The following is a 13,196-nucleotide window of genomic DNA, read 5'->3' as shown; positions in this document are numbered from 1 at the left end:
TGTGTAGGCCCAAAGCTGGCACACTCTTGTTTTAATCTTAAAACAGTGGATCAAGCTTAAAGAAGGCAAGCACAACAACCAATGCTGAACCCCCCCCCCACCCCACCATCAAACATTGTCTGCCCAACCTGTCCCCCAGGCCATACCTGTGTGTGGCCCACAGGCTGGCACAGTTGATCAGGACGGAGCCTGTTGGGAATCCTTGCAAGCAGGGGACCAGACACAGAAAGGCAAGCCACACCATTCCAGATTGTGAAGCACAACTGTGAGAGCCAGCCAGAAGAAAGGCTTCTGGCCTGTGTAGGCCCAAAGCTGGCACACTCTTGTTTTAATCTTAAAACAGTGGATCAAGCTTAAAGAAGGCAAGCACAACAACCAATGCTGAACCCCCCCCCACCCCACCATCAAACATTGTCTGCCCAACCTGTCCCCCAGGCCATACCTGTGTGTGGCCCACAGGCTGGCACAGTTGATCAGGACGGAGCCTGTTGGGAATCCTTGCAAGCAGGGGACCAGACACAGAAAAGCAAGCCACACCATTCCAGATTGTGGAGCACTACTGTGAGAGCCAGCCAGAAGAAAGGCTTCTGGCCTGTGTAGGCCCAAAGCTGGCACACTCTTGTTTTAATCTTAAAACAGTGGATCAAGCTTAAAGAAGGCAAGCACAACAACCAATGCTGAACCCCCCCCCCCCCACCATCAAACATTGTCTGCCCAACCTGTCCCCCAGGCCATACCTGTGTGTGGCCCACAGGCTGGCACAGTTGATCAGGACGGAGCCTGTTGGGAATCCTTGCAAGCAGGGGACCAGACACAGAAAAGCAAGCCACACCATTCCAGATTGTGGAGCACTACTGTGAGAGCCAGCCAGAAGAAAGGCTTCTGGCCTGTGTAGGCCCAAAGCTGGCACACTCTTGTTTTAATCTTAAAACAGTGGATCAAGCTTAAAGAAGGCAAGCACAACAACCAATGCTGAACCCCCCCCCCCCCACCATCAAACATTGTCTGCCCAACCTGTCCCCCAGGCCATACCTGTGTGTGGCCCACAGGCTGGCACAGTTGATCAGGACGGAGCCTGTTGGGAATCCTTGCAAGCAGGGGACCAGACACAGAAAGGCAAGCCACACCATTCCAGATTGTGAAGCACAACTGTGAGAGCCAGCCAGAAGAAAGGCTTCTGGCCTGTGTAGGCCCAAAGCTGGCACACTCTTGTTTTGATCTTAAAACAGTGGATCAAGCTTAAAGAAGGCAAGCACAACAACCAATGCTGAAACCCCCACCCCACCATCAAACATTGTCTGCCCAACCTGTCCCCCAGGCCATGCCAAGAATAAACTGCAACACCTTTTTGCAGAGGCAGGCCACAGCAGCACATTGCCCAGCATCAAAAAAATTTACAAAAATTTTAAAAAGGCCTACCAGGTGTCCTCTCAGGATGTCCAGCACAGTTGATCCTCCAGGCAGATGTCCTCCAGGCTCCAGGTGCAGTCTCTCTTCTTCTCCTCTCTCGGTCACAGCTCAGCAGCAGCAGCAACAGAAGTGTTCCAGACAGTCTTGCTCCAAATTTAAATCCCCTGCTGCAGCCTCAGCCAAAGATTTAAATCTATTGGCTGGCATGAGAATGCAGCAGTGGGATTGGTGACTCCTAAAGTCCCCACTCCCCTGCCTTTCCCCACCCACACTCCAAGAGCCACCCTCCTCCTGCTCCCCCTCCCCTACCTGTTAGTTTTGGCGGGAATCTCTGCTGCTTTGCAAATGCAAAGTGCAATGCAATGCTTGCACCTTGCATTTGCAAGGCAAAGCAGGATTCCCTATCCTCCTTTGCAAGAGGGGTGGGGGGTGACAGAAGGAGTGAGTGATTCACTCCTTCTCCCCCCCTCCCCTCTTCTAAGAGCCTGCAGGAAGCCTTTGCTTCCAGCAGGATTTTGCTAGCCGCTTGCTAAGGCAAACGGCTAGCAAAAACAAAATGGCGATTCTCGAATGCCGAAAGAATGCCGAAAGAATCCCGAAACGTTTCGGGTTTTTCTTTCGGCAATCCCGAAACGTTTCGGCATTCCCCGAAACGTTTCGGGATTCTTGAAGAATGCCGAAACACTTTTGTTTCGGCATTCTTTCGGCATTCTGAATGCCGAAACGCACATCCCTACTCCTCACTTTATGTAACCAGTCACAGGTGTTTCTTGGTTACACCTGCAAAGTCCAATACATTGTACTCATAAGACAGATTTTAATAAACTGACTCACCCTTGTTAACTTATATTATCCTGTGGACACTTTTGAGTCCATACTAACCACCTGTTTAGTGATGGATGTCTGCCACTTCTGTGCAGTTGTGAGTAGATATGAACATCCTTCCATCAACTGTGATCCTGTAGTATGGTTGTTTCCCGCAAGGTAAGGGTGATAAGCACATATTCAGCAAGAAGCAGGACCTTTTCAGCATAAAGAACCAGCTGCAGAGCAGTCATGGCATGCTAACTGACTGTTCATTTTATGCGCATCTGTTTAAACAAGACATGGTTTTAAAGCCTGCCAAATGACCTTTTCAGTGACCTGGTTTCTCATGGCTGTTATTACGTCATGTTTTTTTAATGATTTTTAGCAATTATTTTATTGGGATTTTAATTTTACTGTAAATGACCATGAATTTGCAGTAAAGTAGGACAAAGCAATTTAATTAAGTACATTGACATGAAAAATTGTTTTTTAGAAATGCTTAAAAACCTACCAATTTGACTCACATTCTGCTTGCTGGAGCGGATTTTCTTCTTCTTTTTTTGATAAGCTGTTTGGCTGTGCACAGGCTGTTCAGGCCTGTTCATTAGGTTGCTTCTGCATGTTCAAATAGTACAATAGAGTGTAATCAACAATCTCTCAAGCATGCACATTCTTGCACAGTCCCATGGGATTCCCACCTGTGACCCTGGGTGAGAATTAGGGTTGACTTTCCTGGTAACAAGAGAGGAGAGGGGGAGATATATAGGGCTACAGGGAGCTTACAGGAAACATTGCCACATCATTGGCAACATGCTGATGTCATTGCAGTATGCCCAGAGGTGACATCAGTGTGTTGCTGGGGAAAGCTGAGGACACTCTAGCATTTGTGGGAAACTCAATGGTTAAACCATAGAATTTTCTCCAAAGGCTAGTGTCCCCAGCATCCACCAACAACATGCTGACATCACTTCTGGGTAGAGGTGGGCGCAATCCAAAAAAAATTACTGATCAAGCTGATCATGGATCCGTGCCGGCGACGACCCCAAATCATCGATCCACACCAATCATCTCCCATTTCCAATCTGTGGATCGGATCGGGGAGTGGGAAGTGGGTGTGACTGCTGGGCATGGGGAGGGGACGTTCACACACACACACACACACACACACACACACACAGAGCAGAGGGGGGGAGTTTTTAACCCGTCCCTGCCTCTCCAAATAGAGAGAGAGAGAGACACCCTGTCAACATGTTTCAGCCAGCTTTTAAAAAAAAGCAGGGACAGAATCCTCCATTCCTCCCCACCCAATTTTAAAAGCAAGCAACCAGTCTTCCAAAAGCATATTTTAAACTCACACACAGAGCCGTGAATGAGGTTTTCCCATAAAATACAGTGTTTTAAAAGCAGGTTAAAAACAGAGTGACAGACAGAAAAACAGCCATTCCTCCTACAAAGCCCCGTTTTTTTAAAAAGCAAAAAACGTTTGGAGTGCCCATGGCTACAGAACACCTGCTTCCCCCTCCCTCCCCTGGGTCTCTTCTCCCAACTGGTGGTGAGTGTGTTGCTGCTCCGTGGTTGGAAGGAAGCCCTGCTGATCAAGGAAAGCTGGGCTTCCATTTGGGTTTCCAGGGCGACAGAAGGAGGGCAAACACAGCTCAGGCATTCCCCTGCCTCCATTGTCCTGGGAATAGATTACTGACGCCTGATTGTCTGCATCCCCGATCAGATCCCGATGGCCCGAATCAAGCCCCGATGCAGAAGTGGCTTGCAAAGAAGCCTTGCAAGGAATGAAACAGTGCAATTCTAAAGGGCTGTTTGGGGTAATCCATTATGCTAGGCATCAGTGCTTGAACCTTTACACTGCATGGTATGGCAGGATGAGGTTACACTTGTCTCTACACAAGTTTGGTGCAGGAAAGCAGAGGCATGGCCTGTGACCACTTGCAATCACGGTGGAATGCTCAAACCTTTGTACACCCAATGGGGCAGCCTCTTAATGAACTGCCACAATGGGGGGGGCATGAGATTAACTATTAGCACAGTTCAGATTTTAATTAATAAACCCTCGTTTAACCCATGCAGTTTGTCTGGTATCTTGATTTTGAGGCATGGAGACAAAAAGCAGCTCACAGCAGAAGCAGAGAGAACTGAGGAGGTGATTTTCCAAGCTTCTCTCCAGCTTTTGTTCGGCCGGTTGATTTAATATGGCCTTATCATGGAGGAAAGGTCAAACCAGCTTGGCTTTAAAAATCTCAAAATATTTCCACAATATACTCCCTTATCTTGTGGGCAAAATACTAGGAACAAGCTTCTTCATCTCCAGAAAAATAAAGATGTATATATTTCATTGCCATAACAGGCCACCGGGAATGGCTACCAAGCAAAGATTTTAAAGTGCTGAGCTCTGAGGAATAAAAATAGTTGTTCTTGAGTCCAATTCATAGTTTATATGGGACAAGATAAGCAACATCATACCCAAAAAGTACAGAATGCTGTGCTGGGCAAAACTCAAGCAAGTCTTCTGTAAAGACATTTATGTGCAGCCTTGGAAATTGCTATGCAAGGAGACATTCATTTTGTTCCACTGATGTGTATCTACAGCTCATGACTCTCTGGGCAGCTTCTCACTACCTTTTTCTTCAAACTGGAAGAAACTCTCAATATGATTTGATCCACCAGAGTGAACAGTTTACTTTTGCCAACAGAAAAAGTGTCTACTTTAATATCTCAAATTACCAATAGCGTGTTTGCACTAAGCTATCAAAATTCCTCAGCTGCAATCGCCTAGAACCTACCCAGGGCAGAATCCTTTGAGGTGTATTTCTTAGGTCACAAGACACCTTTTAACAGGGTCATGAATACTAGGATTCTGTGAGCAAATGGCTGAGGCTGAATTATACAAACTAGCTAGGAATAACACACACAAACACTCTGTCTTTCAACATATACTCCCCACAGATTTCAGCTTGTTGACTAATCATTGCCTCACTGCAGGAAACTCTGGAGACTGTAGTTTTGTGAGAAGGAGCTAAGCTTCAGCTCCTAGGATTCATTGGGGAAGCCATGACAGTGGAAATTATATGAAACCAATATGAATGGGTAATGTAGATAATGTAAGCAGCAGCTGGATCAACTTGGTTTGGGGCAAAAAAAGCAGCATTGTCAACATTCACCAGTTTTAAGGGGACAGTCTTTGTCACATCAATAATACAGCAGTACCCTGATCAGTGATTTGAGAAGCTGTGACAGAATTCACTTTGATTAAAGGTTTCCACAGTGCAGCACTCAGAGAGTGGAAGGGAAGGAGTTAATAACTGCCTGGAAGGAGAGATTGCTTGACAGGCTCCTCCCCCCCCCCCTCTCTGATTGACTAGTCAGAATGATAGTCAGTGCTGATAGGATTTTTCAATTCAGTTAGGATTTTGAGTTCAGTTGGGAGTGTTGAGTCTGACAAGGAGGGTCAGATTGCTACCCTTCTGAAGTGAGGAAAAAGAACATTTGCCCTAATTGTAACAGCATTGTTTTCAGAAGGACTTTCAGTTGATAAGTCCAAGTATAAATGCACACATTGAAACCTGTTTACACAGCCAAGATTCGGTTTTGTTTTCCCGGCCATGTCGGACGTTCCTCTCCGCAGGTCCGGGGGGAACTGTCTGAGCAGCCTGACTGGGCAGTTGACCCGCGAGGGTTAACCTCCAGGACTCCCAGTGAGGGAGCCTGGATCTGGGGCGCCGCGGGAAGAACCCTCTGGAAGTAATGCAGGGGGTAAATTGCCCGCTTGCTCCAACGGAGGCCGGCAGACTTGCGCAGCACCGCGTGTGCTGCCGGGCCATGGAGAATGGCAATAAACAGATTTAAGGTGAAAGCCTGTAAGTAAGCGAATCCCTTCTGATTCTTAAGCGTATGCGAAGGATTGGTGGGAGCTGAAGCTAAGAAGGTGCGGATTTCTTCCCCCTTTACCGAGTTTTGGAACTCAGTTGGTGTCCCCCCCCCCAAGATGGCGATGAAAAAGCAGAGCCCAGCAATGAGTAAATCGGTGATGGCGACGCTACAGGGGAAGGGGGAAACTTTGGAAGAGTTGGTGAGACGAGCAGTTTTCGATGCTGTGCAGCCCTTTGTAGCGAAACTGAATGAAATGGGGCAAAAGGTTGATTCAGTGGAGAGCGAGGTGAAAGCCATTAAAGAAACAGCGGAGCAGAGCAGTCTGCGCACGAGAACGCAGTACTCATGAAAGCAACAAGTAAGGAAGTGAAGCTTTTGGAGAATCAATTAATAGGATTGCAAGTGGACCGTGCCCAAACGGTACTGCGTCTTCAGAATGTAAAAGAGGAGGAAAATGAAAATTTAAAAGATGTGGTGTCTGGACTTTTGGCGACATTCGCAGAGGCAACTAAAGAAGAGTTAAAAAGTGACATCTTGGAGGTCCGGCGGACGTCTTCAAAGTATGTAATGAAGCGGCAGCTGCCTCGTGAGATTATTATTGACTTTTCATCTAGGAAGACTCGGGACACCATCTTATATAATTCGTACAATGTGGACTTGGATTATTTGGGCAACAAGGTTAAAATTTTGAAGGATGTTCCATTTTTGGCTCGTAAAAGAAGATTCAAGTATAAAGGACTTGCTGCTTTCTTGTGGAAATGTGATGTGAAATATAAATGGTTGTTTCCAGAAGGCGTTTTGTTTAGTTATAAGGATCAAACTTATAAGATTACATCGGAAGCCCAGCTGACAGACTTTTTGTTCAATCATCAGGAGTTCCATCAAGACGAACGTCCAAAGTCTGAAGGGGAAGGTGGGGGGGAGGAGAGAGCGGGCACAGCTGCTCCAGCTGTGCAGAGAGAATTGAGACCAAGATGCAAGGGGGGTGGGGGAAGAAGATCTGATCCTGAATATGGCTTGTACTGTATAAGATCTACTAATCTGATCGCATGTTAGAAAGTTAACTTTTAAGAAAAATTGCAGCATGAAGGGAATTCAAGAGATGTAGTGTAGTGTTTATTGTTTGTATGTTGCTCTTCCCCTTTTCCCAGCCCCCCTCCCCCTTTTTCCCCCTTTTTCTTTCCCTTGTATTTTTGTAGTTTTTTGTAGTTTTCTATGTTAGATATTAAAAAATAAAAATTTTCAAAAAAAAGAAGAAAGAAACCTGTTTACACAGCCAAGATAGAACTGGATGTGTGTTTTTGGCAGAGTGAGTGGGTTGTAAGTGGAGACTCCCGTTCAGCCAAGTAAACAGAATAATGTCTTATGAAGAAGAAGAATTCCTGCCAATGTCTAGAAAGGAGTTTTTTGGCTCTAAGGAGGACCCCAAGTCTGTTGTAAAGGAAGAACTGTGTTGAACTAACATCTGTTTACCCAAGTTTAAAAGGGGAATTCTGTGAAGAAACATTGTTACTGTAACCAAAGGAGTAAACAAAACACCTCTCACTTTCAAGATCTAAGAATAAGAAACTAAGTTTAAAGGAACTTATTTTGCCTACTTTTAAAGTATTCTGTTCTACCAACAAATTTTACCTCAGCAATTTCACCCCATCATTGATCAAATTCCATCCCCTGCCTCTTCAATAAAGTTGCTGTTTCTTTTGAGAGTTGCTCAGCCTTCAGTACCGTTTCTTATTAATAAAAGGGCTCCTACTTGAGGCTGTTCAGCCAATGCAGGCAAACTTAGATTTTGGCAGGAAAAGCTTCCCATTTCACCGTGCCACAGAGTCACCACCAATCCTCTTAAACAAACACTTCCAGTTGCCAGGCAGTACTTTTGATTAGGAATAATAAAACATCACATGTAATGTTCAACATTTGGCTCCACCGCTGGCCTCAGAGGGGCTGCACCTCATCCAGCTAGGCTTGGAGATCCCCTGGGTCCTGATTTCATTCCCCCTCACTGGGTTTTATAGTTTATAGGATTGGAGATGAAAGGTCCATTCCACTGGTGATGGCACTTTCCTACAGCACTATAACAACAACATTCAGTTTATATACCGCCCTTCAGGACAATTTAACGTCTTCTCAGAGTGGTTTACAAAGTATTATTATCACAACAATCACCCTGTGAGGTGGGTGGAACTGAGAGAACTCCAAGAGAGCTGTGACTGACCCAAGGTCACCCAGCTGGCTTCAAGTGGTGGAGTGGGGAATCAAACCTGGTTCTCCAAATTAGAGTCCTGCTGCTCTTAACCACTACACCAAACTAACATGTTTCCCCCAAGATAAACCTCTTTCATTTGGGGGAAGACTACTTGCATGGGAGGAAAGAGCTACACTAGAAGAACAGGTCCGCAAGACCCATCCCAACATATACAGTGCAACCCTGCAATTTCTTGAGCCTAAAGTGGCTACCATACTGTAACTTGGTGAAGTTATGTAAGTTGTCCTAGAAAGTGGGCCCTGATAATACAACTCAAAAGTTTGCAGGTTTTGAAAAGTAAAATTAAATTAGTGACAGCAGCTATTGATTTGGCACTTTGACAGCTAATTCCACACTGACTGTAAGCATCTTTATTGCTCTTATTAATTTTCCTTCATTGATTGGTGTTTTTGTTTACTTTAAAGAAAAATAGGAACTACATCAGTGCAATTTCCAGCCCTGTCTTCTGTTTCTGAATTCTTCCATGTTTCTTTTTCTTTTTTCTTTTATCTTGTCACACTTTTATTTCTTCCTGAAGACATTAAGTTATAGGGTGGATTCCAGATACTAATACCTTCTTTTTCATTTGGAGCAATAAGTGTTCATATGATGGATCACTGTTACAACCCTTTCCTGGGAGCTGTTTATGACTCACCTTGTTTCAACATTCTCAATATGCCTGCTAATGAATGTTACAAAGGTAATTTATGGGCTCTTATAGTTTTGCCAGTGGTTGTTTCATTCAAAACAAATGATCCCCAAACATACACACCAGCCAAAGAAGAAGGTTAAATGTAATTCTGTGACAGAATAAGGTACAAGTCTCAAGGGTCTTGAAGCAAGTATTCTGGAAGGGGGATGCAGACAGTTTAGTAATCTATTGTAGTTTACCAGCAGAAGGAGCTTTTCATCTGCTTTCTACTGCATTTCAGTGGCCTCACTGCTGTTGGCCAGAGAGCACCATTTCAGCTATTAAATCAGCCAATGTATGATGACATGAATGACTAATGGGTAGGGTTACCAGGTCTCTATACCCTCCTGAAGGAACGGGAGACCCAGTGCTTACTGGGAAGCTCCTGGCACCATTTCGATAATGTCACTTCTGCACTGTGCACGGGGCCAATTCTTTAAGAACGAAACATGGAAGCATTCCTGTAGCTGGCACAATGACATTACTTCCACTGGAAATGAGTACCACACGTGTTTACAGGGTGCTTGCTGATAGCGAGCAATCGCTGGGTGGCCTAAAACCTCCCACCAGTTTCCAGTCACTGGTGGGCAAGCAGGCAAACCGCTGGGAGATCCCTACTAATGGATTGCAACAAAACCATGGTCCAACAAAGCAGCGTGCTCAGGTATGACTCCTTTCTCTGAGCTGCTCTGTCCTTCCTTCTTTCTACTCCTCCAGTATTCTACCATTTCATTATCACATCATTTTGCTTCATACACACATCCTGCCTGCATTTGGGACCAGGCACAGTAAGCCATCAGAGACTGAGGGCTCTTCAGACTCTAAAAGGAATAGGAATGTATAACGTGACCCCCTGAAAGGCCTATAGTTAGTTACTGCTTCTTACAATCCCGTTGTGCATGTGCTGGACTGGTTTACTTCCTCAGCTCTGCTAACAGTATAAACAATAGAGTCCTTGGGCCAAGCTACACATGACGAATGACACTTGAACGGCAAGTGTATTTCTCCATGTTCACTTGCCCTCCACTCAATCCACTTGCTGTTCAAGTGTCATTCGTCATGTGTAGCTTGGCCCCTTGTGTTCTGCCTTTGCTAGGTGAACATTACAGGGGATTTTTTTTTCTTAGGAACACTGAAGCTCAGCATGTACCTTTCATGACTTGGTTTGGGCGTGGTTGTCTCCAGCTCAGCTCTGACACTATTCTTCTTCTTAAGCATGCTAGTTTCTGTGTGTAGTGGTGTAATGACTTTTATTGGGAACAACTATAATGTGAATAATGCCATGAACATGCTTTGTAGTCCCCATGTTGTGTTCCTTTTTGCAGTCTTACACTGTTGGGATTGTGGGAAAAGCATCACGTAACTTTCTGAAAGCTCCGTGGTAGTCAGCAAGTGCAAACACCTGGACTTTTTTTTTTAGACTCCATTGGGTATTTATTTTCATAATTCAGGCATTCTGGAAAAGCATACTCAAGTATTCATAAAACACTAATACAAATGCAGTGAACAAATAAAATGATCTATTTTAAATCTTATGTTAGAGTATTTCACTTCAATGAATATCTAGTGCAATATGAAAAAAAAAATACATTTGCAATGCTACCTTGGATCCAATTTTGAGAAGAAAGGCGGTGCATAATTTTAATCCATTAATAAAAAATAAATAAAATCACATTAGAAAACCATATAAGTTGCAATAGAGATTCTATATGAATCCTTGGGTGCATTTCCAGAAATGCTATGAAAATGCATGCCCAAGGACCCCAGAGATAAAAGTATGGGGGAATATTTGATGACAGTGCCTTTGATTTGAATCTAGTAGCACTTTAGAGATTAACAAAATTTCCAAGGGTATAAGCTTTTGTAAGTCAAAGCTCCCTTTGTCAGAACCATATCTGAAGAAGTGAGCTTTACCTCATAAAAGCTTTTAGCTTGCTACTGAACTCAAATTTTGTTCTAGTAACATGGCTAACCACATGAAACTATTCTGTTGCTGATTGTCAACTGAACAAATTGAATATGCACTGAAAAGGGTTGCATTGGAAGTAATGTGAAAGAAAACGAGAATGCTATCTGCTATTATTTTTGTCATGGCCCATTTATACATGCAAATGGTAACTACTTGTTATAGTCTTCAAGTGATGAAAAGTGTGAAAAATTTTAATTATTTTATTTATTTGAATGTATATCTCATCCCACCCCACATTCAGAGTAGGTATGTTACAGTCATGATTTCTTAGTCTTTCTAGGCTTCAGGAAATTTCCAAACTGACCTTTGACTTTTGACAGACTTACTTCAGCCTTTAGTGTTCTACTGCCTAATGAACTTCGTCCACATTTCTGAAGAACAGATATCTGTAGTTTTTGAAGTTAACATGCCAGTTAGTGAGAGACATCCTTGTTCTGCTATGTTTTACGTAGTATAAAAAGTGGAAAGTTTTGAGAACATTTACAGATTCCTGATTACAAAACGGAAACTAGTTGTGAGATGCAGAGGGCCTAAAATGATGCTAGAGACAGCTCTGACTCAATCATGCTTGTTCATGCTGTTTCACATCCTGCTATTTTACTTTATTTTTATAATCAACATTATAAAAAATTATAAAAATAATGCAGTGCTTCAATCCTTCTTTCAATTCCTTTATGGTGACATAATGTTTCCTGAGACCTCCCCATTTTTGGTGGACAAAAGACTTGACTATCTTAGGTAAATGGTTGGTTTCTACAATATTCACCCTAATTCATGAGTGGCCAGCCCCGCCCCCAAGGAATGTCTGTAACAAATAACAACAGGTTTGAAAAGTAAATATAAATTGTCCAAAATTTAATTACAATGGCCAAAAAAGCACATTAAACAAACTTCTATCTTGGCCCCAATGAAGCTGAAATATTTAAAATTCTTACTAACTATCTGAAAAATGCCCAGGCTTACATGTGTTGAGTTGCAAAAAAGAGATTTTGTGAGCTGACACTTGGATACTACCAGCATTTTTGCTGGTAAAAGAAAGAAAAATAGGCCCCTTTTGATCACTAAAAGCATTATGCCAAGGGTCATGGATCCAGCGTAGACAAAAACTACTTGGCACTGGGGCTGCAGTGAGATACAGCAGAAAGGTTAATAGGACTGGACCCACAGAGAATAGTTCTTTACACACTTGCTATTGGTAACTCATAATGCTGTTAAGAAAGATATTCTTGGTCAGTGTTGGGAGGAGGGGTACAAACAACAATTTAAAGGAACAATGCCAGTTTACCTGTCATGGGCTGGGCCAGGCCAAGCAGGGTGGTTCAAGTCCAAACCTCAACACCAAGTTCAGGAGGAGTTTCAGGAGCCAAAACCCAAGTCAAAGCAGTGGTCAGAGCACAAGGTAATGCCAGAAGTGAGTCCAGAGTCCAAGAGCAAGGTCAGGCACAGTCCAAGGTCAGTTACCGATAGTGTCAGGTCCAAAAGCAGGCACAGGGCAGGTCCACAGAACACAGCACAGTTGCAAGTAGTAGACACATTGATTCCACACCTGGCTGTAGCTCCTGACTGGCTTTTATAGCCAGGCATGGTTTTCAGCCAGCTGCTGGGGCTCCATCCTGATGCTACTCATCGTTGCTCTCCAGCAGCTGGCGTCGGCTCAGGAGACGAGCACTGCACCATCTCTCCTGCAGTTCCAGCCTCAGCCTTTGTCTGTGGTGTTCTTTATGCGTGGGTGAACCTGAGGGGGGTGGAAGCCCCTGGCTGGGCTTCCCCTGTGGTGCTGGCAGTCCCTGACTGAGGGCCAAGCTACACATGACGAAAGACACTTGCCTGGCAAGTGGATTGAGTGGAGGGCAAGTGAACAGGGAGAAATACACTTGCCGTTCAAGTGTCATTTGTCACTTGTAGCTTGGCCCTGAGCTTCCCCTGTGGAAGCCCCTGGCTGAGCTTCTCCTGTGGTGCTGTGGCTGGAGAGTACTGATGGCTCTGCTTCAGCTGCTGGCTGTAGGCTCCAATTAGCCAGCAGCTGTGGCTCCTGATTACCAGCCTCTGCTGAGCCAGGGCTGGCTACATGGAGCTCCTCTTCTCCTGAGGAGTCCTGGCTGGCTACACAAAGCCCCTCTCCTCCTGAGGAGGAGTCCTCACTCTCACTGAGCCCAGACTGGGCCATGACATTACCCTTCCCATATCAAAGA

The sequence above is a fragment of the Eublepharis macularius genome, chromosome 7, assembly GCF_028583425.1.
Source record: "Eublepharis macularius isolate TG4126 chromosome 7, MPM_Emac_v1.0, whole genome shotgun sequence".
NCBI classification, from domain to species: Eukaryota; Metazoa; Chordata; class Lepidosauria; order Squamata; family Eublepharidae; genus Eublepharis; species Eublepharis macularius.
This window is presented reverse-complemented; position numbering follows the sequence as displayed.